The following is a 7,021-nucleotide window of genomic DNA, read 5'->3' on the forward strand; positions in this document are numbered from 1 at the left end:
GTTTCGTTGGGGTGGACATTTTTTGAATAGTTTTGTTGTCACTGCTGACAGTGAACACAGATTTTCCAATTCGAAGGATGGGAATACGTTGTGAAGGTAAAAGCACAGCCCCAGTGCCGGTGGGCGTTAATGCTCGATTCCGTGTTTATTAAACACAATGCCTAGTCAGTAGGCCTAACACTTGTGCAGTCATTAACACTATCCCACTTCTTATTTAGACTTTACCTTTTTCAAATTTCAATACATTTGAACTGAGCTTAACATTTTAAGTTGTATATTTTGAGGATGTTTGCCTTTGGAATTAATGTTGGGCAACCCTAAAACCCCAAACCCCAAATCTCTATCTTAACTCTCTCTTTTAGTATTTTCCTATTTTTTTTCAAGAGGCTAATGGATGATTTGCAAACCGTGGCAAAAAAAAGGCAAGTGATGTTCAGCACGTTCTAAGATGAGTTACTGAGGCCCTTGATGATTCAAATGTATTCGCTAACTTGATGAGTCAGGTTTCAGTTAGTGTAGGCCTACCAGAAGTAGGCTACCAGACGTGGCTGCCTGCCTTCGTAATGGTGAGTTATGACTTTCATATCAAACATATTTTTAGAAGTATTTAATTAAATTCTAAATGCTCTCATATTCATGGAACATGAAATACTGTTTTGCACTTTAAAGAAATATCATCTTTTAAATGCAGTCTGTTGGATATTAATATGGACATTGCCAATACCCTATATACGAGGAAGTCACTGTTCATACAGGAAGTCAGTTACTGATGGGGGGGTTCGGAAGGACCTGGTGTTGACGAATCACTGAACACCTCCACCTTGAAGGTAAAGGCAAATCTACAACGCTAGAACTCTTCAGAAATCTTTGAATGTTCTACAGAGTTTGTCAATAAAATGTGTCTCCTGAAATACAGAACTAACATGGGTAGTAGGTGGACAGAAGACCAGGCGTGGTAAGGCCAAACAACGATACAGAAGGGAGAGATAGTGAAATGCATATCTTTAATTTCCTGTGCTCAGTAGAAACACTCGTACACGTCAAGTTTTAGTTCTGGTTTACTTTAAACAAGCCTTCTTCACTATGATTATTTCAGGATTTCTCTGTATTGGTGACTTGGGTATTTGAGCCAATATTGGGTCGTTTAAGATGATCTTTTACACTTGCAACATTTGGAAATGGTGCCAAAAAAGGCAGGATAACAAATAGCTCTGAGTGAGCTGTTGTGCTGAAAGAATCAATTAAGCATGATGCTATCCACACCACTAAGAACAGCGAGAAGGGCCAGTGGGTTATCTTTCAGAGTTGAAGAAGTGGAGTACCTAATATGGTTGCCTGGGGTGGTCGACTCAGTCCACTATGGGGACCCCAGGGAGATATACTAGGTGTAAACTTATATAGAGTATTCTACTGCTGCAAAGTTTTCTCCACACATCATGTACAAATCTTTTGTTTATAGCACTAGGGCTTTGCCCACAGTTACAATGTTCACGGCTAGTGGGTATATTCTCCTATCTGAGATTGCCAGACGATATTCAGTTGCAGGAAATAATTCAATTGCAGCTGGGAAATATTTATCTTCATTCTATGCACACTTATTTTTACTGCGGGGGACAGAGAAAACATCACTAGGCAGCTAGTTCTGACTCTTTAGATCAGATATCAAGGGAGGACAACAGAGGACAGTCTCTATCTGTAGTTTGTTCTGCTTAAAGTGAATGTTGTGCCTGTCACTGCTTAATGCCAATGCGCTGCAACCTGCACACTCATTTGCCTAATTCGTGCAACCTAGTATAAGTAACCCATTTAAACATCCCGAATTTTGCCTTGCACATTGTTATTTTGCATTTGATTTGCACAGCCCAGAAACTAGGGAAAGGCTGAGTCAGTGAGAAGCGAAGGCCAAACTTTGCTCTCTGTTACAGAACAAAATGCGCTTGTGTTTTTTAGAGAATGCAAATATATGCAGTTCGTCCGACATGTCTTGACCACCGTACTCTTGGGCTAGAGGGAGAGTCTGTGCAGATCCCCGACTCGTCTGGTCACCCAGAAGCAATGGGGATGTCCAATCATACCTTTACCCCAGGTCTGTACTAGTCAGTTAGTTATACTCAGGGTTGGAAGCTTCACTGGCTATATGGTTGATCTCTTTGTTGACATGGATAAGCAAGCTCTATAGTATGAAGTTTAGGTTTGTCATGTAAGTATAAATTCACACTGTTCACAGCTGTCCAAATGTATTTTAAATCCTCAACCATTAAATATATGAAACCAACTTTACATTTTTGCATCCAACCACTACAAAGCATAAGGACTCAATGAAATGTATCAATGCCAGACTACCAGAACAGTGACCATCCTTCTCCCTCCCGCCCCACTCCAATATACCCAAAATATAACCATGCAGAGCTCCATAACTCTGCTTCCTAAATAACGACATACGTGCTGGGGCTACAACACTTTACCCATTATTTTGAAAAACAAACTGCAGCATTTAAAAACACTATTTGGGGGGACCAAGTATGTTTTGACCAATATTTTAATTAGATTTGTCTTTTATGACATAAACTTTTATTTCTGTAACAAATAGCTGGAATAAACTCCCAGAGGATTTAAGACTTGCCCCAACTCTGAGCACCTTTAAAACAAGACTAAAGACTTTTATGTTTGCTATAGCTTTCTGCTAAATCTAAAATACATTGCACTTTCTAAAAAAGCTTTTTTTTAACTTTGCCTTTATTTTCTATTTTAATACTAAAATGCCTTTTTAACTTTCTATTTTACCCATTTCTTTGCATATGTTTTTCTTTTACTTATCTATTATTTTATTTAATTGTATGACAATGTTTATATGTGAAGCACTTTGAGTCTGCCTTGTGTATGAAAAGTGCTACATAAATAAAGTTGCCTTGCCTTGCCTTGTCTTGCCTTACTTGAGACAGGCTTAAAATGCTGGCCATTTGGAGGCATTTAAATACTGGTTGCTTAATTAATAATTTTTGTTTATTGTCTTTTATGTTCGTTTTTTGCTTGACCTCCAAAAATGTTCATACTGGAAGTTGATGTTCAGGGAGTTTAGATGGAGACAATATGTTTTCAGGGAGCTATGATCAGAGGAGCCATGGCTTTAAGGTATTTCCCTGGCTTGTTGATCATTGTATAGTGCGAGTATAGTGTTCCAAGACACTTGCTTTAAATGGATGTGCTTTCGAAATCAAGTAGGCTACTCAAAAGAAGACTTGAAATTGAGTGAAACAAAGGACACTTTCAGCTGTTCATGTTTTAGACATTGGGGCTTACTCTTTATGGAATGGAGCCCAGTTTATGAAGTGGTTTATTCAAGTCTTCTTTCCATGGAGAACTTAAAAAACTGCTGGCAGGTTGTTATGACTAAATAATGGGGCAGGGCTGTGCAGACATGGGGAAGGGGAGTTGCTTGAGGAAAGAAAGGAGACAATTGCTGTTTACATAACCCTGACCTGCCAAAGTATAAACTACAACAATAACACTGTTAAGTATAACAAATTAGTACCAAATATTGATGTCATTTTTGGCCAGAAGGGCACTTGAGGCAATGAAGGCAAAGGAGTAGTACTTGAGGACTTAAGAGTATCCAGTCCATTGCCTCATGCTTCCAGAATATCTTGAAATGTGTGAGAATGGAGAGTGGCATTGTTGAATTAGGTCAACCAGATTACAGCTTTGCTTTTTTATGAACAGGACACATTACGGGTTTGACTTAGATTCTGCAGATTATTTAAAAGCAAGCCTAAAAATGAGGCTTGCTTTTAAAGAGTGATTTTTTGCATCAGTCGGAAATGTCTAATGCCAGTATTATCCACACGATGGCAGAATAACACTAGCCACGAAATGAGCAGCGCAAAAAGCAGAGGCCTTTGGGAGATCATGGAACTCCTACATGTGAGACAAATTATCGATATCTTGTATTGATATTCTATGGTCTGTATATTTTTCCATGAATGTTGACCGTCCAATGCTTGTAATGTGGAGCTTCAGTAATTCAAATGTTCTTACAATCCATCAATGTATTCTCAGTTTAGCAACGACACAGATTGTGTTCTAGTAAAACCGCTCTCAGGCAACAGTCTGTAATTATAAAAACCAATAACTTTTTGAGTTTATCAGAAATGCAACAAACCTTGTGAATTTAGTTTTTTGGATGAAGTGGTTTGTAAGCCTGTTAAGGGTGCCATGTTTGCAAAGGATTAAGGGGCACACTTCCTCAGGACCAAGTTCACTGGGATGGCTGAATATCAGCAAGGCTCTTGATTTGGTCATCCCACAAACGAGGTCTGAAGGTACTGAAGACAATTACAAACCTGCTGATATTCATTATACTGCAACAACCTTGAGGGTGATATTGCTTTTATAGCACAGTTTTACAAGCGCTATTTATCAGTTCACAGTACTAAATGGCAACAGAGTACCATATGTTTGTTTATCAAATAATTTCGATAAGTTTTGGCTCCACCAGCCCAATTAGTTCCCCAACTTGACAGAGACTGGACTGTTGCCAAGCAACAAACATTTTCCTGCACACTAGCTTGCTTCTGTGTGTAGACTTACACAAAGTTAGTTCTGGCCAAGTAATGACACAAAGTAGCCAACTAGTGTGCAGGCAAATGTTAGGGCAGGCCAGCTACTCTGTATCATGACAATTTATCTGTGTTTCCATTTATTGTGAAACCAGTGACAGTTGCTTTTGTGGCATGGGTGATTCTGATGAGTTAAAGGCTTATAATAGTTGATATAATTAACGGTTATAATGAGAATAGCCTGTACAGTGTAGTGATAAATGATTAATCAAAAGTCCTAGTGTTCTACTCTGTATCAGCATGGATGGTCTCTTGTCCAATCAAATGACAAATTGTTGGGAACTAATTATTGTTTAAGAGCAATCATTTGAAAAAAAATGATAAAAATGTTCACTAATGGCTAATTTCTGACAGGAATCACTCTTGCCTGTCAGTCAAATGAAAAGATGAAATGGTCTTTGGAGGATGATAGGCCAATTGAATATTGCTCCTGCCCGGGAGGGTGGAGGGCCAGCAGTATGTGTATTTATTGATGTCTCTGATGTAGTAATAATTATAATCACGTACTCCTTCCTTCCACCTCCAGTAATTACATGGGCCTTCCTTCACTCCCCAATAAGATGCTTTTTTTCTAATTTGGTTCTCATATTTATGTATTTCCATGTTAGCTGTGATTAGATAGTCCAAATGAAACGTTTAGAAAACGGAATACACAACACTAAGAATGGGGTGGCAAACCAACATTTATAATTTGTCATTTATATCAAAGTGTCTATAAGGCCAATGTGTAGGTTAATCTGATCCCGTTGCGGCTCTTGTGGAATGATGTCTGGAGATGGGAGAGACAATGGGTATTTGAGGAAGATTCAATATAACATACGCCTGTGCCCGTGCCTGCTTTGAGTCACACACACACACACACACACACACACACACACACACACACACACACACACACACACACACACACACACACACACACACACACTTTTACCTTCACACAATTCCCGCATCTGCACTCCTGGGCGGAGCCTCTGTTGTCATGGTAACAACGGTGCGTGGGAGCAGGGGAGTGGATGTTGTGGCCTTGATGCTACTGGGGCGATAACTGAGGTAATTGGGACCCCCCCTAGCCCTCTTTTTCACCCCCACCCACCCACTCGTTCTGGTAAGTGGTCAATGAGCAGCGAGGAGGTTGTTGGATGGGCCATGAACGAGGTCGGTGACTTATCTCCCATTACCCCCCGCCCCTCCCCCAATATTAACCGGCAGCTCCACCATCATCTCCAACACCTTCACGTGGTTCTCCTGGGGCTCAGAACGGTAGTGACATGAAGGTAGGGGGAGCGCGCCCCCCCCCTCCATCATAGAGGCACTCAATCGCATTGTTGACCCCGCCCCTCCCCACAGGAGGAGAGTAATGGCATCTGATATGTGTGGGTATGTGTGTGTGTGTGTGTTATTGTTATTAATCCTGTTATTCCATGATCAGATATGGTAATGGTCTATACTCTTACTTTCATAACGGTCAATTATGTGTGGTAAAGGGGAGCGTTTAATTGTTTTTAAGCCAAATTTTCTAAGAGGGGAACTGCTATTTAAGAAATTATTTATATATTTATGAATTGTATTTCACTTACAGATCTGCCCTACGACTAAGAAGCTGCAAGGTTTTATCGGTGCGCTCCTTGTGTGTGTGTGTGTGTGTGGGGGGGGTGCTGTTGGCGTCCCTTTCTGTTAGCCCACCCCTTCTTCTCCTTCACTGCTGACCTAGATACCGCGGGCTATGTTTAATTGACAATAGCGAATTATCCATTGTCTATAACCGGGGGGGGGGGGGGGGGGGGGAGGGGGTATTCGATATTCGAGTTATTTCTCCCATTACAAAACACAATTGTGCTAAAAGTGAACGCAGCAATATATTATATATATACAATATATAAAACTGCTATCTCATTTAATTATTGTTATTGATAGTAGTATAGACATCTTGTTTGTGTGGTTGTGAAAATGAATGGGAGTGATAGTGATTACCATACAATTGATCCCTAAACATCCACAGGAAAAGCGCATCACAGCTCGACATGCAAGGCTGTTTATTTGTAATATCATCCAAATTGTTTGTTACCAACAAACAAAGAGTGTCAAATGTCCAGTCTCTACAACAAGCCTAATCCTGAAGAAATCAATCCTCAAAGATGTGTTTTGAACAGGGAAAAGTTCGAATCTCGAATGGTAAACGAAAATGGATCATAGATCCTTGTCCTCTTCTGAAACTTAAACAAAGGATGCTCCTATAAATGTGCGAATAAAATGATCGAATTGTTCGAATTTGATTACATCGAACAAGCTTACATTTAATCTTTCCTACAAAGTGACAAGTGGAAAAAACATAAATAAACACATAGCCTATAATGTAAATGAACGTTAGTAATAAAATGCGTGCATATGACTAGCAAATTATC

Source organism: Gadus chalcogrammus, chromosome 3 (assembly GCF_026213295.1).
Source record: "Gadus chalcogrammus isolate NIFS_2021 chromosome 3, NIFS_Gcha_1.0, whole genome shotgun sequence".
Lineage (NCBI taxonomy): Eukaryota > Metazoa > Chordata > Actinopteri > Gadiformes > Gadidae > Gadus > Gadus chalcogrammus.